Source organism: Ambystoma mexicanum, chromosome 8 (assembly GCF_040938575.1).
Source record: "Ambystoma mexicanum isolate Mex_15411 chromosome 8, UKY_AmexF1_1, whole genome shotgun sequence".
Taxonomy (NCBI): Eukaryota; Metazoa; Chordata; class Amphibia; order Caudata; family Ambystomatidae; genus Ambystoma; species Ambystoma mexicanum.
The window spans coordinates 1,583,398,076-1,583,421,850 of NC_090929.1; positions in this window are offsets into that span (position 1 = coordinate 1,583,398,076).

Here is a 23,775-nt window from a genome sequence, read left to right on the forward strand (position 1 = left end):
GTTTGCTTTTTGGTAAAAGTCAAATGTATTTATGCACGTTTATAAATGAAAATGTCACAAGTCGTTGTTTTGGAAGTATTGAAATCTTTAAAATACAAAAGACAAACTAAGATTAGGGGGCTGATTCATGGAATTATTTGCGCCGAAAAACAGGGATTTGTGCGCCATTCTGCCCCCAAACCTCTGTTTAACAAATGGGGATTTGCGGGCAGAATGGCGCACAAATCCCTGTTTTTCAGCACAAATAATTCCATGAATCAGGCCCTAAATGTGTTAAATGACATTGATTGGTATGCTGGTTCTTACATGCTTCCCTTGATGATGGAGAGAATGAAGCTAGAATCATTCCATTTTGCATAACACCTTTGTATAATATTTTGTTTAAAAATGGTCATGTTTGGTAATGTGATTTGTGTACTTTCCAAGTAAGTTTTTTTTAATAAAATGAGATTGTTTTAGTTCATGGTAAGAACTGGAAAAGAAAGTGTGCAAATGCAGAAATTGCAGAGTTGGCACAAATCCCAGCTTCACCCCTTCACCCCTTAACCAATGTGTGATATTGGGCATTTTATTTGATCTTGTATTGCTTAACCTCTCAATATTACCAGTCCCTAAAGCTTTCAAAATTGTCAGCCCTTCAGAGTGAGTTCCTTCTCATGGCCTTATCTTCGTAAAAGCCTTATTCATGGTTTGACTGTTAATAGTGAGCATATTTATATCGCACACCACAGGCATTTGTTCCTTTGATATCTAAGGTCAACACTATTTGAAAATCATATCCCACTTCTAATCTCAGTCTGTCTGGATAAAGACACCTTCCTGATAGCTTCTAATATGCCCCCACTATCCATGCTATGGTATGTGTAGTGTTCTGCTTCCTTCCAATTGGTGGCCTCTATCCATGCATAAGCACTTTTGCATTCTGTGAGGCAGCTAATGTGAGTTATCTGTCTATTATGGGTTACATGAACCTTTTGCATACAGTACTGCATTAATATTACAGGCTGCATACCTTCCTGGATGTTTATCGTTCTGAATGAAGAGGGTAAGGGGACTTAAAAGGAGTAAACGTGCTTATTATGCTGCAAGACAGCATATCAACCTATAGGTTGTGAGCGCGACGGGTGGGAGTGGGGATGGTGAAACCAGTATTCTTGATCCCTTTATTCCATTGGTTTGGTGGGGGGGGGGCAAAGATGTCCGTACCCAGGGCCCCAATAGTGCTTAAGATGGCCCTGCTCCCATAACCAAATACCTGGGGTTACCTGCTCTTACTGCTCCTCCTTTCAGATGTCACCCAATGGAATGTGTCTTGTTCATTCACTTCAAGAGACAGAAACGGACTGATGAATTGTTTGCCTCCCTGACTCTCTGCAGTTCCATCCCACAAAAATCATTCAGTATTGACTGTCGCACATGCTGCCCTCTAGGATTTCCTGCCCCTCATTCCCTTGCTCTCAGCTGTTATACAATGGCACTTGTCTCTTCCACTCACTTCAAGAGACAGCCACTCCTTGGTGTACAACCAACCTTTATTCCTGAACATCTGCTCCTTTATCCCACCAACATCATGCAAGTATGCCACTCTGACAAACAGCCTTCAGGTATTCTCATCTCAACCTACTCCTTCTCTCAGGCGTCAGCCAATGGCATGTGTCTCATTCACTCACTTCACCACACAGACAATGACTGACATATCACACACCTCCCTGAGTTTCTGCTGCTTCCTTGCGCAAGAATTCTGCATGTCACTCTCACAACCTGACTGGGATTCCTGCACTCATGTGTGGGTGTCACACACTCGCATGTGTGTTGTCCATTCACTTCAAGATGGACACTAATGGATGTATTGCCCACCTCCACATTGCTTCCTCCCACAAAAATCTCCTGAGCGTGACTCTTCCACAAGCTGCCTTCAGTGATTCCAGATCCTCCTGCCCGGTGTCTCCTCATGGCATATGTATCATCAGTTCTATGAATATTTCCTGCATTTTGTTGCAGAATTCTAACTTTGCCATATATTTTGGGGCAAATGTTGCTGCTTTTATTAACCATAAACAGCAGAGGGTGACCACCCTTCCATCCCCCCTCTAGAACATACCGTACCCGAACATATCATCTAGTTTGTTGCATCCACATAATTCAAGAGACACACACTGCCAGCTGTGTCACCCACCTCCCCAAATCTCTGATACGCTTCCCACTAATATAGGGTGACCACACATGCTGCACTCTGGGATTGCTATTGGTTTCAGGTGTTATGTGTCACACACCTCTTGGCAGTCTGTGGCCTTGCTGCCTTGTATTCACTCATAAAAGTTCATTTTTGTGGGGTTTTATTCATATCCCCCTTTTGTGGCACTTTTGCACAGTTATGCCCTTTTCTGTAGCTTATTTTCACATGGGCACTTTATTTGTCGTTCAAGATTTACCTTTCCCATAAGGTTTTTAGTGTATTCAATATTCAATATTTGTAATTTATGATATGATATGATAAGTCGCCTGTACACAAGTGTTTCTAGGTGTAACAAGACAAGGAGTACAAGACAAAAAATCTTACAAGGCCTTGGGTCAATCAGATCGTGCAAGTGTGACAGCATGGAAAATTGCAATGGGAAGGGTGAGGGGTAATTGCCATTGAGACGGAAAGGGCAAGTACAATCAGGGCAGCATTGCTCTGAGTGAGTTTAGCCAGGGCAGCATGGCTCTGGGTAAGTGCAAGGAGGCCGGTTACTCTAGGGGTTACAGTTAGAGTCCCTAAGTGCACAGTGGGCAGGGCGGGGAGACTGATCAAGGAGGGGCCTGGTACCCAGAGAGACTCTGGGGGTAGCCAAGCAACCAGTCGGCACTGCAGACAAGTAGGTCAGCAGGGGGGAGAGAGAGAGAAAGCAGAGGAGAAAAGGAAGGCTTTGAGCACCTGATGGAACTTCGGGTGGTCTGGCTCAAGTTTTAGAGGGGCAGGGATGCCACTCCAGAGTGAAGCACCTGCGGAGGAGACCGATCTACCCCCACTCTCAGCCTGGAGAAGCGCCTGACCCTCAGTGAGTGGGAGGTAGATGAGCAAAGGGCTTGAGAAAGAAGGTATTTTGGAAGAGAGAGTTGGATGTAATGAAGGCCACGGCCCCAGAAAAGCCTTGTGGACGATGCAGAGGGTCTTGAACTTGATCCTTGCAGCCACTGGGAGCCAGTGGAGGGATTTCAAGACTGGAGAAATACGGTCACTGGGCTTGAGAGCAAGGATAAGTCTTGCATTCCTGTTCTCGATTAGCTGCAGAGGACAGAGAGTAGCGGAAGGCAGATTGAGAAAGAGGCTGTTGCAGTAGTCCAGCGTAGAAAGAACCAGGGCTCTGTAGACAGTGAACTTCTCGAGGAAAGTAAGAAGAGGAAGAATACCTCTAAGAAAGTTCCGCTGGTGGTGGGCCTTCTAGGCATGGTCTCCGATTTGAAGAGAGAAGGAGAGAGTGGAATCGAATATGACACCTAGTTGTTTGCCTCACAGTAAGGCATAGGAAGATGGCCCAAGGAGGGCGGCCAGAGTGAGAGAGGGAAAGTGGGAGTAGGGGTCCCAATGAGAAGGATCTCCGTCTTACTGTCATTAAGCCAGAAATCATTGGAAGTTCACTAATCCTGAATCACAGATAGAAAGTCAGGAATGAGCAAGAGAGGAGAGGAGGCTGAGTGGAGTAAAAGAGAGCTCAGTGCCATCCACATAACACTGAAAGTTAGAGGAGAATCTAGAGATCAGGTGTGCCAAAGGAGGCAATGTAGATATTGAAGAGCCAAGGTGACAGAATAGAAACCTGAGGAACACCAAATGTGAAGAAGGGAGAGGTGGTGGATAGAAAAGACCGAGGTTGGACCTGGGAGGGTTGGTCCAGAATGAAGGAGGTCAGAATCATTGCTAGGGGGGCAGCTGAGGGGGCTATAGCCCCAGGTCTTTTGGTTGTAGCCTGGGATAGAAGTCCAGGAGCTACAACCAAAAGGCTAGATAGCCCCATGTCCCGACAGTCTCAACATTAGCGTAGCCCTGTACCCATTCCTGACCTTGCAAAACCCCTGAAGGTGGTCAACCACTCCAGGGCATGATTCATGATGCCCAGGTTCTTGCAGAGTTGATTGATCAGGATGGTGTGATTGACCGTGTCAAAACCAGAGGGAAGGACAAGGTGGATGAGGACAGAAGGAAGGCTAGAATCAATGAGAGCAGATCTTCATGGGTGTTCAGGAGAGCAGTTTTTGTGGTGCCTCTGGCTGCTCTTAAGCCAGACTGATGGTCATGGAGACAACCAACAGATTCGGTGTGGAGAGTAAGCTGGGCAATGGCCAGCTTTTCCAGGAGTTTGCCCACGAAAGGAGTGATAGAGATCTGGCGATAGTTTACCAGAAAGGTAGGGTCGGCAGAAGGCTTCTTAAGGAGTGTGTACACAAGGGAGTGCTTAAGGAGAGAGGGGAAAGAACCAGTAGCAAAAGCGTGATTCCTGAAATCGGCCAAGGCTGGAGCGAGGGTGTCATTGTGGTCCTTGATGGTTCTGTAGGAGCAGGTAAGCACCTATTTGGACAACACTTTCATAGATCAAACTTGTCTAGACTCATTGCCAGGTGTTGTCAGAGATAAAGAGGAGAAAGGAGGCAGAGGGGATAAATGTCCAGACGGGGGCTGAGAGAGGTAGAGGGAGAGCAAGAGATAGAGGTAGAGGAAGAGGAGAGCAAGGACAGTATGTCCTGGGTTTTAGTGTTTAAGTGAGAAGCCAGAGAGGGCCTGAAAAGGAAGAGGAGAGGTAGAGACTACAGAAGGACTTGCCAGATCCCTGCAGATTTCAAATAGGTCCGCCGTATTGTTAGAGGCCACAGAGATGCAGGCTTGGATGTGGACTCTCTTCTTGGACAGGACAGAGCAACGGTATTGCCTTTGGAGCAGGCAGTAGGTCAGTTTATCAGAGGATGCATCTGAAGCCCTCCACTTCCTCTCAGCCACGCTGCACTTGCATTTCAGAACAGCAAGGTCAGACTCATTCCAAGAGTTACACTTTGAGGTATGATTCAGATGGATTCTCATGACAGTGGCATGGATGTCCAGAGTGTTGGAAATAGAAAGATGTAGGTTAGAGAGGGCTGTTTTAGGAGGTGAGTCAGCTGTGGGAGTTGTAGGAACAGAGAAAGTAGAGGCAAAGACATCCACTGACACACGCTTCATGGGCTGAATGACAAAGAAGGTAGGTGGCAGTGCTGGTGCAGGCTTTGCCTGAGGGACAAGCAGAATATCACCAGTCCAAGAGGGAAGAGTGGTGAGAGGGTTAGAGAGAGGTATATCTGAGGAGATGAGAACATCCAAGGTGTGTACAGCGGAGTGTGTCGCACCAAAGGGTATAACGGAAAGAGAGAGAGTATTGCAGAGGTTGTGGAAGAGCCCATAGGGATTAGAACTATCCATGTGAATCTTGAGGTATCTGAGGAGGAGAAATTGAGAGGTCGAGGCAAGGAGAGAGGAGGAGAGGTCAGTCCACTCTGAGAGGATATTGCAACCTGGGCAGGTGGTCTGTAGATGGTGGCCACAGTCAGGGAGCAGCCAAGAGAGACAAAGAGCTTGCAGACCCGGCATTCAAAGGGGCACATCCAGAGGAATGAGGACGCCATCAGTGTCATAGAGAGACCATTCCAATTGCCGACGTGCAGAGAAGACTGCCTGGCAGGCAAGCAGGGCTCGCATCAGAAGGCCTGCAGACCGCACTAGCAGAAAAGGATTTCAAAATTACATTCAGTTCGAAATTCAATATATTTCTGTTATGTTTAATTTCACCTTTTCATTCAATTATGTGTTTATAAAGCCTTCATTAGACTTTTAAGTTTCCATTCAGTTTGGTAAATGCAATGTATTTTTTGTGCTCAATTACACGTTTTCAGGCAGTTCGGTATTTATAATGGATTAGTTGTATTTAGTTTCAAGTTTCTGTTTGATTCAGTATTCAATAAACATTTATTGCACTTGTTTTAAAGACTATTAATCATTCCCGGTCTATTAAGGGCGCCGGTGCCCAAGTTTTCTAGCTGACACTCACCGGTGGATTGCAGCTCCCTCTGACGTCTGCCACAGCTTCCTTTCTGCTCGCGAGGCCGGCGGGCTTTCTGATGCGAGTCCTGCTCGCCTGCCGTTCAGTCTTCTTTGCACGCCTTCAATTGGAGTGCTCTCTCTACGATGCAGATGGCATCTCTATGATGCAGAGGGTTCTAGCAGGGAAGCCCATGCGGGACTGCATCTGGGTAAAGCCATGTTCTTTAAATCCTACATCTAAAACAACATCTACTAATGCGTTTTGTCCGTTTATCGAACTCTCTGATAATCTAACATTTTTGCTTAAACACCACAGCTCCAAAACCTGCATTGTTATTAGCAGTGCATGCGATCAACCTCCTAGATCTTGGCAGATCTCATACTTGTTTTGAATAATCACCCATTCCAAATGTATGGCCCTGGCTTCACCTCAGGCCATAGGTTTATGGCACATCATTCTCCAACGATAATGACCCGCCGGCCAGCATATCAGGTTTTAACATTTAAAAATGTAAAGTCGATCCTGTAAATAGGTTCCATATGAATATCTCGCCTGCAAAAAGTCGACAGGCAGGCTTTTTTTCTGTCCCCTAAAATGCTTTCCCAAATATTCTATGAGTGGTGTCATTTAAGATGCTAAACTCCAATCCTAGAATACATGGGCAAAGGGTTTGATTCTAGTCAGGGTGGAAACGTGTGGAAATGTGACCCACTGGCAGCTTTTTCCTTGACAAGAGTTTTATTGGATATCCTGTAAATATATACCAAAGACACTTACTGTGTGTTTTTGTACCTGAGGCACATGTCCCTGTATACATTCCAGGCACAACAAAAACGGGCAAATACTTCTGAGGAATTATATTAGCTGGCCATGCACTCCTGCTGTACATGTATGAAGCACAGCGCTCAATGCAGGGACTGGGGCACACATGGAAGATGAGAAGCGTAGATGTCCCTAGGTTGTGTAATCCTGGAAATTCTCATTTGGAAATGGCGCTCAATGACCTCAAAAAGGCCTGCTGAACTACGACCTTAAAGGCAACATGTTTTGCCAAAGGGTGCCATTTTGGATAGGTAGAGGTAAAACACATGTGATACTGATGGCCCCGGTTGTGGGAGAGCTGTGCCGTTGCACAGTGCAGAGTTAGCAGGCCTTAGATGGGCTACAGGAGAGCTTGAGAGGCTCAATGAAACCAGCAGACACTGAAGCTAGTGGATTCCATATAGTTGTCGATATTGGCAAACATGCAATGTATTGAAGTAATTGCATAATCGGCCTCTTTGTATTCTAACTGCATGGGAGGGAGGTGGTGGAACATGTTCGTGCCTTGCTTTGCTACTGATCTGGGAGTAAGTTGAGAGTATCAGTTTCCCTTGCATTTAATTAAGAGACAATGAATAATGCATTGGCAATTCTAAGAGCGTGCACAGAGACAAAGGAATCGAACTCGCTGCTCTCAGTTCTTTGTTCACTCCCCCACACACGAACGTATGTGTTCAAACATATCATTTGTCTCGTTTCTTTTAAGGCAATATCTTCAATAACTAAATTCAATTGCAACCTCTTGCCATTCAATTCATCTGCCAAAATACACGATAAACTGCTCGCACGTGTGTGCACGCATCCTAAATACTACACCATACTGTGTGCGGCCTTTAAGTATACTTCATGTATTTCCTTCTCAAGTGTTGCTTTCATGCGGTATCATCTCATTAGTAACACTTTACAATATTTGGAAGTATTGTATCCAGAGTACCATAAAAGACGTTTCAAATCATGTTGGGTCTGATTGATAGAATGTTTAGAGCGGTGCAACGTGACTTTGCACTGGTGCAAAAACACTTTGCAAAGCCAACAAACACACTGATTCGCAGAGCGGTGAAAAGTGGATTTTTGCCGTGCAAAGGGACTTTGCACCAGTGCAAAGCCAGTGCAAAGTTTATGCAACGTCACTTTGCACTGCAAAAATATACTTTGCATCACTTTGTGAATCAGGGTGTTTATAGGCAGTGCAAAGTCAATTTGCACTATTGCAAAGTTACTTATCACCGTGCAGAAGGTTCCATGAATCACGCCCTGTGTCTTAAAGAAATGAGGAATTAAAATGTAACCGCAAAATAAACAGTGTTCACAGGGTGTGCAAGTTGGAGATACCGTGGATCACATCCCTAAGAGAGCTGTCCGTACCGCCTACCTGAACCTAAATATGTCTGTTTGTTGTCCTTAATGTACGTATGTCCACCCATGTATTGTCCCTGGTGACTGTTCAATGTCCTCCCCTACACAACCTGCTCAGAATTTCACTCAAACACACCCCATTGTAAGAAGCTTACTACTTCCCATCATATTAGATTTCTTATCTATGTTCTTTTGTGATCAAAAGAGCATTTTCCTCCCGGTATAGATGAAGTAATTAATTGATTAAGTAAGTAATTAATTTATAAATCGATAAAATAATTATAACCTCAAAAACATACATGGCCAATCCGTGCCCCACAATGCTGTTGGAAAAAGTGCACAATACTTCTGTACTCGAAACACATTGCCCTTGTTGTGCATGGTGTCCATTGGAAGTCTACAAGGGAACATGCACCTGGTTGCTCACAGTTGTGATGTCAACCAGAATAACTGTGCACACGTGAGGTATAACAGATGTATGGAATCAATAAGTCTGCATCCTATTCAAAGACAGGAGATGGTAAAGTCTTCTGAGCCTCCAGACCAGGGAGAATTGATCAAAATATGTCTGTTGCATAGCTGGTCATAGGTACGTATTTGTCCCAATGGAAACAGAGGAAGGTTGTTGCTCTTCCCTCATTTCCAATTGCCTTCTCCTGTGTGCCTGAGGAAGCTGCATGCAGCAGTGGCCGCTGTGTCTGTCACAGAGCCTCTGGGATGGAGAAGTTCTGCACGTGGCACCTCAACTAACTCAACACAACCCACGCGCCCCTGTGCATCTCCCACTTCTCTGCTCCTCCTACAAATCACAGCTAGCCCTGAACCCTACTTTTAGCCCCCAATGTGAATCCCTCTGTCCCGTACTCTGTTTGTTCCCAGCTAGGTTATCTCTTTATAAAGCCCTTAGATACTTACATATTGCAGCGGCACGTCGCTGAGGCACCGAGTGATGCATCAGGGAGGCACAGAGAACCGTCTGATAGAAGTGATGGGCAATGAAGAACTCAGAGGAGTGGGGCAAAAGACCACACATCGTTTGGTGCATTCAGGAATGAGTGGGTGCCTTTTGGGGTAGGATTGTGAAGGTTGTAGAATGGCAACAATTGTATTTGCGTTTCGGGGTGGGGGATACTCAACGGAGCTGGGGACAAATGCAGGAAGTCAGATATTTGATGGATTCAAGTTAGGGTGGTTCGTTCACCTAAAGGGTGGTTCGTTCAGAAGGTAGGTGATAGAGGCCATATGTAGTTGTTCAATGAAACCAAAGGTTGGGTTCCATGTATGGATTGCCAAGAGGCCCCGAAGGTTCTTAACTGTGACCACCATGTCTATCCAATAACCCCCTGAAACACTGAGCTTTAACTCCCACCTTTCAGTTTATATCGTGCCTGTCCTAAATTGAATCAAGCAAGATCACATGGTGGGACACATGATCATAGAATACAGGAGGGCCCAAATCGACATACTTTCCATGTCCACCTTATGTCATTTTCTTCAATTAGCGTGTTAGGGAGAATTCTAAAACATTTGCTAATTCCCTTCAGCTTAGAGACCCCCAGCAACTATTGCTGGATTTTGAGGACTTGATTGTTTTACTTGGAAAGAGTGTGAGCCTTTTTTTCCCACTCTTTCATGTATTTTGATGTGTGTTTTACTCTTGTGTTCTTTGATTATGGAGTTTTAAGATAACTCCATCGACATCTTTTCATGTGTGTTACACAGCACCCTCAGTGCAGTGACACAGGGATGTCGTTTTAGACTTCTCAAAGGTTTAAATACCTTCTCTGGGATAAACTACTGTTTCCCAGAGAATGTAAGGTTAAATTGACTTTACTAGTCTTTTTAGATTCCTAGACCCAGCAACACTATCTTCCTATAGAGTGTTGGAGGGGTTACCTGTAATCCCCTGTGTCTAGAAACTCATATAGCAGTCAAATGCTACCCTTTTCTATCAAAATGGCTGGTGGCAGTGGTTTTGCAATTAACTACAATGATTTTTCCCGACCGCGAACACCGGTAGCTAAAAATCGCTGCAGCCATGTTTTTCAAGATGGCGCATTTAGGCCCTTTGTTTAAACAGGCCCTGGTCTTTTTTCACCATTTCTTTTTTTTTGGAAAGGTCCTTCTAGTGTTTGTCTCTATGTGCCAAACCAGGTTTCGTCCCTTTGTTTCCATGCTTTTGGCGGGCTTCAGGTTTGAAGACCGCCTCTGGCGTCTGAGTTTCTTGGGTGGGCAGGAAGTGAGGGAGGTGCTCGAAACTCCCAGTGCTTAGTCTCCTCGGAGACCCAAAAGCACTCTGGCGGAATTGGCTGGCTGACTGTCCGGAAAGGACAGCCACCATGCTGGGTGAATGGCAGCTATGCTGGAATGAATGGGAGAAAACTGTTTAAAAGGAAAGTCTCTTGGACTGAAAGCAGTGTCGACCGACAACTGGAACGAAAGAACAGAAGAAGAGCTGGAAGAGGATGGCTGCTGCAACTCCTGGACCGTTGGTTTGCCCGGTGAAGCCCTGCTGCTGGTCTGAATCGCCAAAGCTCCTTTCGACAGAGAAGCCCTTTCAGGACGACTTCTTCCTTTGAGTTGGTGGGACCAATCAACTCATAAACCACCTAGATACCATTCCCAGAGCTGGTTAGGATTAACCAGGGGCAAGGACACCAGCTTGTGTGCTTGATGAACTGCTACTCGAACTGAAGGGACTCAATTTTGTTAGCGTTTTCCGACTGACCCGTGCAGTGCAGGAGTCCTCCGACATCCTCCCTCTTGTCCCCACGGCTGAGGCTCAGGAACAGTGAGATCTGCATGAACTGCCAGGAACCAATGTCTTCAGCTGCATCTTTTGCTTCATACTAAGGTGCTGTGCCAACCTGATAGAGAGAACGCTTCTCTCGCAGTGAAAGTTCATGAAACTTTCCCAATTTGTAGGCCTAATCAGCTTATGACCCAAAATATGCTTCATTCTCGTACAAACTACTTCTGAGAACTTTCTCAAAGACTTCACTGTTTACTTAAAGAACTGCTCTTTCCAATCCAAGACACTAGTCCATTGACTTTGGCCTAGGCCTATTGAACTGAATCGAGTCCTCTAGTGAACTATAACTATTTGCACTGCCTAAGAAAGTATTTGTGATCCATTCTGCCTTTTTACTCCCATTGAAAGTAACTGAAATGCCATTTTGCTCCTATTTCAGGGAAGACTAATTTGTTCAAACACTTATTGGTTTGCTATTGAAGTGTATTTGTGTATATTATTCAGTTGCATCCTTCTAGTGAATGTTTTGTAAATGATTGTGTAATAAATTAATAAGTGTTTTACCAAGAAACCTTGAGTGTAAGTGTCTACTTGAACCACTGTAAGACCTCTTTGTAACCTCTTGTACTGCTCACATTCCCTTTGAGATAATCCTTGCTACCACAAAACTGTGTAGTACAGACTTATACCTTAACATGCTTGCACCTGTTGTCCTAATGGTATGTGGTGGTCCCAGAGGGTATTGCATGCAATTCTGCCTAACAGAGGGAGTGTGTAAATCAAGCCCAAACCTAATGCATCTTTTCCATGCAGATTCAGGTGCATTCCTCTCTGAACATATGCAGTGATCCTTAGAAAAGTGTCCTTCCTTGGATCCTTCCCATACAGATGCAGTTACATCCTTCTTTGAATGCGTGCAGAGATTCTCAGGGAAGTGCCCTTCCCCAGAATATTTCCAGAGCTCCCTACAGAAGTGCAGAAACTCCTTGTTTTCTCTGCTCTGTGCACAATTCCTGTAGAGTCCATGACAGACAAATGCAAATGCTATCTTGGTAACGGATCTTATCCCTCAGAGTTGTAAGATGTGCACTGTAGTACCTATTTCTCAAAAAAGGTTATACATCATTTCCTCTATCATCTGTTTATCCTGCTTGATGGTGACATCCAAGCAATTTCCTGGTATCCATATGAAATGATTGGAAGAATGAGTTATAGAGTCTGACATTCTCTCTGATATTCAGTTCGATTTCAGACCAGGGATCGGTGCATCAACCTCTACCTGCTTCTTGCCAGATAGGTGTCCCTTATGGAGGCTCCTGTCTACGTGGCCTTTATGGATTTGAGTTCCCCATTTGACCACAGGACAGGAGCCTCCATAAATGGACTTTGGATGACATGGCTGTTCCAGTAACACTGCTATAGATGCTGGAATCATTTCATTCGAACTCAGAGGTTCGGATCCGATTTGGAATGGAGTGTGAGTTTAGGAGTAACATTAAGGTGCAGAAGTGGGTGCAGCAGGGAGGCATGTTTGCCCTCTTTCTTTTCAATGTATGTGTTCATTCTCTACCCTCTGTTCTGGAGAAGGTGGATGTTGATGTACCGCGATGTGGGGGAAGACGGTATCCTGTGTTAAGTTACGCACATTATGCTGACCTTTTGGCTAGCACTCCAACATCGCTTCAAATCTTAATAATAGAGAGCTATGACAACTTTTTGAATCTTCAGGGGCTCAGGGTGAATACTCCAAAGTGTTGTTCTGTGTGATTCTCTACTAAACGATTTCAACATCTTAAGATATTGAAGATTTGGGGATAGGTTTCAACCAACGGCTTAATTGTGACAAAATATGCAAAACAAGATCAAAAATTAAATCGGTCCTTTTCCAGCTTGCTAAAACCCTGAAACAACTGTCCGTTGAACATACGTTAATGACCGAAAGAGGAAAGGTGGCAGCTGTTGGTGCTTACAGTAGTGAATTGTGGTCTGTGGCTAGGATAGACAGCATTCAATGTGCAGAGACCTTGGGGTCGATTCATGGAATTAATGTGCGCCGAAAATTCCCACGCAGAGATGCCAAAACGTGCGAATCGCAGGAAAAGTGCGAAAATCGCAGGAAAACCAGCGCACAGTGATTCATGGAAGTCCGTGCACGAGAAAAACATTGGATGTGCACTAAAAATGTGCACCGCGCACGCCAGCGCACAGGTCATCCAACAGCGTGCGACACGGCCACTGCGAAATCGCACATAGCGCGGCGCACATCACAAAAGTAGGCGGAACACGGGGCGTAACACTCGGAATGGGGAACAACGCGTGAAAATATGGGCGTCACGGGGGAAGTACAGGAGGCAAGTGCGCGGAATGGCCACATGCTCGCCTACAACCCGTATTCATGGAATCGAATAGGGCAAACCAGCGCACGGTCAAAGACGCGCACAGGGCCAAACAAGTACGCCACAAGAAAGCAGGCGGTAGCGCCCCTGCGACTGAAAAAAATGTGCGCCAAAATGTGCGCTAACAAAAAGCACCCATATACAGCCATGATGAATGGGCCATACAGTGGCCCTCTAGGACAAATGAGGTGCAAAGGGGCACCGACAAACACGGACACCCGCTGTGTGAAAAATAGCGTGTGCGCGTGTTCCTGGGTGCGCGGGAAGTTTCACACGCGATTGGCCTGGGTATGTGTACTTCGGGGTGCGCGGGAAGTTCCACACGCGATTAGCCTGAGTAGGTGGGGGTGCGTGGGAAGTTCCACACGCGATTGGCCTGGGTAGGTGGGGGTGCACGGGAAGTTCCACACGGGATTGGCCTGGGACGTGTACTTCGGGTGCGCGGGAAGTTCCACACGCGATTGGCCTGGGTACGTGTATTCCGAGGTGCGCAGAAGATTCACACGCGATTTCTGCAGGGTACGTGTATTTCGGTGGTGCCGGGGAATGCTACACGTGATTTGGCCATGTGGGTCCCCCCAGGTGTTCCCTCTACACCCTCCACGGCCCCTGCAGGCAGCCCACACCACAGTGTACTACCCTGCACCCCTGCTCATGTCCCACAGGCAACCCATCCACCATGGCCATGCCCACCAGCCAACCCACATGTCACCTTGCACTACTGATCACCAACACATGTCTCCCACCACCCCCACCCCCCAGCCACCAGGGGCAGCCTCCACCAGGCCCCCACTCATGTCCCCATGCACCCCCACCCCCCAGCAGTGCAGGGGCAGCCTCCAAAAGGCCCCTACTCATGTCTCCCATCACCCCCACCCCCCAGCCACCAGGCGCAGCCTCCACCAGGCCCCCACTCATGTCTCTCACCACCCCCACCCCCCAGCCACCAGGGGCAGCCTCCACCAGGCCCCCACTCATGTCTCCCACCACCCCCACCCCCCAGCAGTGCATAGGCAGCCTCCACCAGGCCCCCACTCATGTCCCCTATTACCCCCACCCCCCAGCAGTGCAGGGGTAGCCTCCACCAGGCCCCCACTCATGTCTCCCATCACCCCCACCCCCCAGCCACCAGGGGCAGCCTCCACCAGGCCCCCACTCATGTCTCCCATCACCCCCACCCACCAGCCACCAGGGGCAGCCTCCACCAGGCCCCCACTCATGTCCCCTGTTACCCCCACCCCCGAGCAGTGCAGGGGCAGCCTCCACCAGGCCCCCACTCATGTCTCCCACCACCCCCACCCCCCAGCAGTGCAGGAGCAGCCTCCACCAGGCCCCCACTCATGTCCCCTATTACCCCCACACCCCAGCAGTGCAGGGGCAGCCTCCACCAGGCCGCCACTCATGTCCAACTCATGTCTCCCACCACCCCCACCCCCCAGCCACCAGGGGCAGCCTCCACCAGGACCCCACTCATGTCTCCCACCACCCCCACCCCCCAGCAGTGCAGGGGCAGCCTCCACCAGGCCCCCACTCATGTCCCCTATTACCCCCACGCCCAGCAGTGCAGGGGCAGCCTCCACCAGGCCCCCACTCATGTCTCCCATCACCCCCACCCCCCCAGCCACCAGGGGCAGCCTCCACCAGGCCCCACTCATGTCTCCCATCACCCCCACCCCCCAGCCACCAGGGGCAGCCTCCACCAGGCCCCCACTCATGTCCCCTATTACCCCCACCCCCCAGCAGTGCAGGGGCAGCCTCCACCAGGCCCCCACTCATGTCTCCCACCACCCCCATCCCCCAGCAGTGCAGGGGCAGCCTCCATCAGGCCCCCACTCATGTCCCCTATTACCCCCACCCCCCAGCAGTGCAGTGGCAGCCTCCACCAGACCCCCACTCATGTCCCCATGCACCCCCAGCCCCCAGCAGTGAAGGGGCAGCCTCCACCAGGCCCCCACTCATGTCCCCTATTACCCCCACCCCCCAGCAGTGCAGGGGCAGCCACCACCAGGCCCCCACTCATGTCTACCACCACCCCACCCCCCAGCCACCAGGCTCAGCCTCCACCAGGCCCCCACCCATGTCTCCCACCACCCCCACCCCCCAGCAGTGCAGGGGCAGCCTCCAACAGGCCCCAACCCATGTCTACCACCACCCCCACCCCCAGCAGTGCAGGGGCAGCCTCCACCAGGCCCCCATTCATGTCTCCCATCACCCCCACCCCCCAGCCACCGGGGCAGCCTCCACCAGGCCCCCACTCATGTCCCCTATTACCCCCACCCCCCAGCAGTGCAGGGGCAGCCTCCACCAGGCCCCCACTCATGTCTCCCACCACCCCCACCCCCCAGCAGTGCAGGGGCAGCCTCCAACAGGCCCCCACCCATGTCTACCACCACCCCCACCCCCAGCAGTGCAGGGGCAGCCTCCACCAGGCCCCCATTCATGTCTCCCATCACCCCCACCCCCCAGCCACCGGGGCAGCCTCCACCAGGCCCCCACTCATGTCCCCTATTACCCCCACCCCCCAGCAGTGCAGGGGCAGCCTCCACCAGGCCCCCACTCATGTCCCCTATTACCCCCACCCCCCAGCAGTGCAGGGGCTGCCTCCACCAGGCCCCCACTCATGTCTACCACCACCCCCACCCCCAGCCACCAGGGGCAGCCTCCACCAGGCCCCCACTCATGTCTCCCACCACCCCCACCCCCCAGCAGTGCAGGGGCAGCCTCCACCAGGCCCCCACCCATGTCTACCACCACCCCCACCCCCCAGCAGTGCAGGGGCAGCCTCCACCAGGCCCCCACTCATGTCTCCCATCACCCCCACCCCCCAGCCACCAGGGGCACCCTCCACCAGGCCCCCACTCATGTCCCCTAATACCCCCACCCCCCAGCAGTGCTGGGGCAGCCTCCACCAGGCCCCCACTCATGTCCAACTCATGTGTCCCTACACCCCCACCCCCCAGCCACCAGGGGCAGCCTCCACCAGGCCCCCACTCATGTCTCCCACCACCCCCACCCCCCAGCAGTGCAGGGGCAGCCTCCACCAGGCCCCCACTCAGGTCCCCTATTACCCCCACCCCCCAGCAGTGCAGGGGCAGCCTCCACCAGGCCCCCACTCATGTCCCTATGCACCCCCATCCCCCAGCAGTGCAGGGGCAGCATCCACCAGGCCCCCACTCATGTCTCCCACCACCCCCACCCCCCAGCAGTGCAGGGGCAGCCTCCACCAGGCCCCCACTCATGTCTCCCACCACCCCGACACCCCAGTAGTGCAGGGGCAGCCTCCACCAGGCCCCCACTCATGTCTCCCACCACCCCCACCCCCCAGCAGTGCAGGGGCAGTCTCCACCAGGCCCCCACTCATGTCCGCTATTACCCCCACCCCCCAGCAGTGCAGGGGCAGCCTCCACCAGACCCCACTCATGTCCCCTATTACCCCCACCCCCCAGCAGTGCAGGGACAGCCTCCACCAGGCCCCCACTCATGTCTCCCATCACCCCCACCCCCCAGCCACCAGGGGCAGCCTCCACCAGGCCCCCACTCATGTCTCGCACCACCCCCACCCCCCAGCAGTGCAGGGGCAGCCTCCACCAGGCCCCCACTCATGTCCCCTATTACCCCCACCCCCCAGCAGTTCAGGGGCAGCCTCCACCAGGCCCCCACTTATGTCTCCCACCACCCCCACCCCCCAGCCACCAGGGGCAGCCTCCACCAGGCCCCCACTCATGTCTCCCACCACCCCCACCCCCCAGCAGCGCTGGGGCAGCCTCCACCAGGCCCCCACCCATGTCTACCACCACCCCCACCCCCCAGCAGTGCAGGGGCAGCCTCCACCAGGCCCCCACTCATGTCTCCCATCACCCTCACCCCCCAGCCACCAGGGGCAGCCTCCACCAGGCCCCTACTCATGTCCCCTATTACCCCCACCCCCCAGCACTGTGGGGCACCTGCCAGCAGGCCCCCACTCATGTCCAACTCATGTTCCCCTGCACCTCCACCCCCCAGCACTGTGGGGCACCTGCCAGCAAGCCCCCACTCATGTCTAACTCATGTTCCCCAGCCAACATGTCATCACAATCTAGATCCCTGGTCCCTATGGTCAGCCTCCAAATGCAGAACACCCACCCGAGTATTGCATCCACCCACTCAGAAATGGCAATAACATGATAGAACAGCAATTGCAAGTTTGGAAACGAACACATGTCCCTCACATACACCCAATGGGTGTCAGTGAATCTCAAAACCCATATCATGATATGCATGAAACCAATGAGATGATACTACACATTGAAGTTTGATCAAAAAATATGTATTAAAGGAAACATGAATGGAATCAAAAATAAACTAACAGAAATGGGAATGTAAAAAAAGTAAAAAGAAGCATGTCCGTGAAAAAATGCAAAACCAAAAATCAGAATCCAAAGGAATGGTGTCCAAAGTCACAGTCCACAAAAGAAAATCCAATGGGAAATTATAATTGAAAGCCATTGCTCCATGGGTAAATTGTAAAAAGAAAAGAAAATCCAACAGTGAACTATGTACAGGTGAACAAGCCAGGGTCCATGATCCCAACAAAAGAAATGAAACCTATCTAACAACACTACCTAATAAAAAATAACTATATACAAAAATGTGGCCCATTGTCCAAAAGGTCCAAAGAAAATGCAAAAACAAAGGAAACCTAACACTAACTACATAACTATTTACATGGGCAGCGGGCTAGTCCAACGGCTCACTGGATGTTGTCATGGGCCAGGGTATCATCGAACTCCTGTTCAATGGCTTGGAGGCGGGCATGTTCCCTGGACCCAAGGTCTCGCAGGGATAAAGCAGTGTCCAGCTCCAACTGCCTGCGAAGACCCTCGAGGCACTCAGCCCGCCTCAGCGCCCTCCGCATGTGGAGTTCTCCGCCCTGACCATTGTGAGCCGTTCCTCCTCTGCCCGCTGTTGCTCCGCACCTATCTGCTGGCCCAACCACTCCTACACGGAAGCCACTCCCATTCCAGGGTTCTCCTGCCCTCCGGCCGATGCCTGCACCCCTGATGTTGATGGCCCCGAGCCATGATGCCTCCCACGTCGAGCCTGCCGCTGCCTCCGACGCAACTGCCTGTGCCAGCACGACGGCATCCAGGCTGATGGAATCCACCGACTCCGTCGTGCCGTTGCCCTGCCCGATGATGCCGTCACATCCTCCATCTGCTGGGGTCCAGTTGCTGGTGTGTCCACCCCTGCTGGACCTCCGACTCCCGACTGTGGCAGGGATGGGATCCCCACCGAGCCGGCTGCATTGGTCGGGGCAGATCCACAGGGGGCCCTGGTGGCATCTGGGCCGGAAGACGGCATGGAGAACGACTGGTGCATAGTCTCCACAGAGGAGGAGAGGGTCGTCAGATTGGCCGACACATGTAGGAAACCCCCGACCATGGCCGATCCCAACTGGGCTACGTCGGCACGGTGCTCTCCGTGATGACGTGCATGCTCCTCCCGGGAAGCACGCACCTCATCACGAATTGCACCTGTGCGCAACGCGACACCAATCAGGACCTTCTCCATACGGCCAGGGGTCCCCTCGTCCACAGGTGGAGGGGAGTCAGATGACATGGACATCCCCCCTACCTGCGGACGGGCCTGGGATGGGGCATCCCTGCTGGTGCATGGTGGTGCAGTCACAGTGTCAGGGACAGTGACATGCACAGGCCCCTCCACGGCGACCTGTGCTGCCTCCTGCCCCTGCCCCTGGACTGCAACACTTGCACCAGCAGGGATGGCCCCACCAGGCCCCATGTGCGCCTCAGTAGCGGCCTCCTCCTCCTCTGTGGAAACCACCAACCTGGATGGCTCCACCCCGTCTTCCGCCGTTGCAAGCAAATGTGGGGGCTCACCCACCCCTTCCGCTGCAGCCGTGGGGGCATCCCCGCCGCTTTGCTCCACAGAGCCGTCTCCGCCCTCTTCTTCACGTGGCGCTGTGTAGTGGGAGACAAAGAACACAAGCATCAGGGTACTGTACAATGGTCCCCTAGACAGGAAGCAATAGCAGATGAGTGGCACTGTCAAAGATCACTTCCATCATGTCCCTCCACAACACATGGCTCAGTGTAGGTAAAACACATGCGGTAACAGGCATGGCGCATGCTATGGACATTAGCATACATGTCCAAGGGATTCTTGAAACATACATTGTTGTTTTGGAACTCACATGCATCATGGGCCATGCCTATCACATGCACACACTTCACCCTAGTTTCATCCATCTGGCCTCGTACACCACAGACACAGTGGATACAAGGATGACTAGGCTGCATCAGTGAACCTGAACATTGCGACAGACATGTGTCATGCATCCCTGGTATTCACAAGTCACAGACACGCAGGTCAGACACACAGACATGGACAGCATACATGTACATGGCATCAGCACCCATCCCTCACCCCCACCCATGTCCAGGAACAGAGACTGGCATGCTTTCATACGGCCATTCCGCATAGGGCAACCAATGTTGCATTTGAACACATGCACCAACCGTGTGGTTCACACATTACTGGTCTCATATGCATGACGTCCCTGCACACATACATGCATACATGGCCTATGTCACACATACAGGCAAGTATAAGACAACCAGCACACTGCGACATGCCCTATCTCACACAGCAATGCTTGGTCACTTACCGCTCAACTCCAGACGGGTCTGCCTCTCAAGGATCTGGGCATGGAGCACTGTGCCTACGCGTTCCAGGACCCTCATCTGGATGGTACTCATGCGGCCCCGGCCCCCCTACACGAGGTGCCGGGCCTTCAAGAGGGTCCTGGACCTGCAGTCATCCCAGCGCTTCTTGACATGTTGGTAGTCGCGGACTGCCACCCCCTCCGCGTTGATGGCAGTCACGATGTCCGTCCAGATCCGAGTCCGTCCTTCCTTGTTGGCGCGCTTACTTCCGAAGAGGGCATCATACTGCCCCAGGACTTGCTCCACCAGGACACCAACTTCGATGGCAGTAAAGCTGGTGCCCCTCTGCCTCTCTGGCCGGGGGTTGCCAGTGGTGCCAGATGTTTTAGTGCCCGACATGGCAACCCCAGAGACAGGAGGGGGTGGGCAACTGGGTCCTGGGGCTGTGTTGTGGAGCGATGGTATCCCAGTCGGGAGTCTTCTGTTCCAGCAGGGGTGGACACAGCAAATGGACCCCTGCAGATGGCTGATGTGCAGGCACCAAATGGCAGGGCACGGTGGCAGCAGGCAGGCAGGCAGCAGCAGATGGCTCGTGGGAGGCTGCTCGGGGCTCTGGGGGGCAGTAGTTCGGCCTTTTGGGCAGGAGCGTGGTCTTCCGTACGCTTACGCGTGGCCAGCTCGATACGGAGTGATTTGGCACATGAAAATCCTGCACGTCTGCGTGTAAATCGAGGAAAGGCCCTTAGCGCGTGTGCACGTCAGCACGCATATGCCATTTCATTGGACCAAAGGCCCTTAGTGCGTGAGCGCGTCTGTGACGTGAGGCGCGCGGGTGTTTCCCTCATTACACGTGATGACAGAGCACACATGGATTTCCACCAATCGCGTGTTGAACTTTCTGCGCACCCCAGAAATACACGTACCCAGGCCAATCGCGTGTACGCTCACTTCCCTCCGATTACACGCGATGACACTCGGACGTGCAGTTTTACCACGTGTGCTCGCATATGCGATTTCATTGGCCCAAAGGCCACCATGCGCAGCTGTGACGTCACGCGCATGGCCGTAGAAAATGGCGCGTGTAAAAATGAAGAGATACACGTCCGAGTGTCAAAGCGCGTAATTGGTGGAAATGGCCTCATCGCGTATGCGCGTCTGTGACGTGTGTATAAAAGGTACGTGTAGAACGCCATTTCCTTGTATGTGCTTTTCGTGGAGAGCGAGTGGGTGAAATCTGTACTTCTTGTCGGTTCACACGCGATTTACTTCACAGCGTTTCCAATTCGTACTCCCTGTTACCTCTGACAGCTTTTTCTCTTTTCCTCTTTTTCCTGGGCCTGTTTCCTCAAACAGCGTTCCCTTCTACTGTTGTCCTGTCTCTTCAGACAGCGTACAATTCTTCTTTTGGCGGGGGTGTTGTCAATGCGCACACGCGCATATTTTTCACGCTTTTGTTCCTGGCAGACGGTGAGTCGCGCATGTATTTAACATCTGTGCTTGCCCCGTGTGTCGCGTCCCCCTTCAGAGGTCATTCTAGGTTGCGTGTGACACGCATACGTTCATTCTTGTGTTCCTGGGTGCCACAGCGTAGTGCAGGTTTATTTTTCCACGCACGTGGTCTAGGAGGGGTTGTGTGCACCTTACTTGGCTTTTTTGGGGTGCCTGTGCGTTGCGTGACCTGTCATCGTTCCCCAGGGGTGACATACAGCCTTGCTAGAGCACTAGGGTACGATTACCATCTGGTACCCAACCCCTTTGACCCCCAATTGCCCAGGACAATAGGTCACATCGACTCCCATACGCACAATAACATCAGTGCCATGGCTGGGAGGCGACCAAGCCGTAAGGGTGGTAAAGGTGGCCGAGCCCCAAGTGGTGGCCGTGGTGGATCCAGTAGGGGACGTGGCCGTGACTTGCAGGGTGCTCCTAGCCCCCCATGTGTGGAGGAGCAGTCAGGGACACCCATGCCCCCCCCTCCCTGGTTGAGGTTACCGTGGCTGACACCATCCATGCTCAGCCCTAGTTGGACCAGCCCACTGTGGAACCAGACCTGGCACAGGGTGACTCCATGGCTGACTTCCAGGTCAGCAGGTCTAGGCCAAGTGCGCCAGTGAACGTTGGTGTCATCAGACCACGTGGATCAGGGGCAGCTAGGTCATCTGCTGCCCCGCGTAGGCAGGCTGGGGAGGCTGCAGGGGCAGCTGCGGCTCCATCCACCCCACCTCTCACACACCCATCCAGGACAGTGTCGGTGCAAGTCCATCATGCTGACATTCCCCCTGACACCATCACACTTGAGGTAATGCCTGCACCAACTCCCATGCTGAGTGTGCAATCCCACGCTCCTGCCCCTAGTGTCCAGAGCGGCGTAGGACACTCAGGATCCCCACCACCTTCCAAGCAGAAGAGGAAGAGTGCTTGTCCAATAGAGGCTGATGCCCCAGACACGGCTACACAGTCCGGCCCGTCAAGGAAGCCCAGCTTCAATGAGGCCGAAATGAATGCACTTGTAGAGTATGTGTCCGCACATGACCGCAAAATGGTGATTGTTGCAGGATCCAAGACCACACCTGCACAACGTTAGGCACACTGGCAGACCATTGCGGACATCATAAGTGCCCTTGGAATCGTGAGGCACACAGCTAATGAATGTTACAAGCGCTGGAATGACCTGAAGCGCAGGGCAAAGAATAAGCTGGCCTCAAGTCATGCCGCAACTCTAGTGACTGGAGGTGGGTCTCCAGCAGACGACATAGAACTCACTCCACATGAGCAGGTTGCTGGGACCTACGTCACGGAGGAACAGATTCAAGGCGTGGGAGAACTGGCAGATTACTAGGCATTGTCCGGTGAGTGCACATGCATGTGTGTGTCATCCATGTGCATGGTGTGTGTGGGAGGGCTTCTGTTTGGGTGCCAGGGGAGGGTGTGTGTGCCTGAGTGGTTCGGCTCACCCATGTGCCTCTTCCTATACATTCTTGGCACCAGCATTTGGGTATAGCAGCATCCCTTCGGCCAACATTAGACATCCAGCCCAACACCACGCCAGTTGCCCTTGGAGTGTCATCTTACCACAACACTGTTGCTTATTTACCTCTGTTTATTCAGGCAGATTGTTTGCATGCCACCACTTTTACTCAGGATTTCTCAGTCCTATTGTCACATGTCTGACATGGCTATGGTACAGTGGACTGGCTCAGTTTCGTGGACATGATTAGTTTGGACATGTCCCTGTGCTATAGGACCATTTTTGACTGGCAGCTGCAGGTTAAACGTTTGAACCATTACAATTAAAATAATCAATTATATGAGCAAACTGGACTGAATGAAAAATTGGTGACCTCCTCTCCCTCTTCACTTCATGGCTAGGGTACATGCCATCTGTGTGATGGCATGTGTATTTGACCTGCCAATCACTGGCCAATGTGTGATGCCACTGCTAGGCAGCATGCAGCAAATGTGTTCATCTTCCATCTTGGTGTCATCAATGTGTGCCATCTGCCTCCCCATCACACGCAGTGACGGTGCATGCATGGGAGTGTTTTAGTCATGTGGGACATGTGTCAATAAAGTACTGTTTCTGTAGCCTCTCAGCCCTAATTGTGTGCCATAGTGCTAATGCCTGTTTCCATTTGTTTTCTTTTATGTCTTTGCAGGGGAAGACGCACTTGATATTGCTGGGGTTGTGGAGATGGTGCAAACCCAGGAGGGGTCTGATGGCCGACCGTCCACCA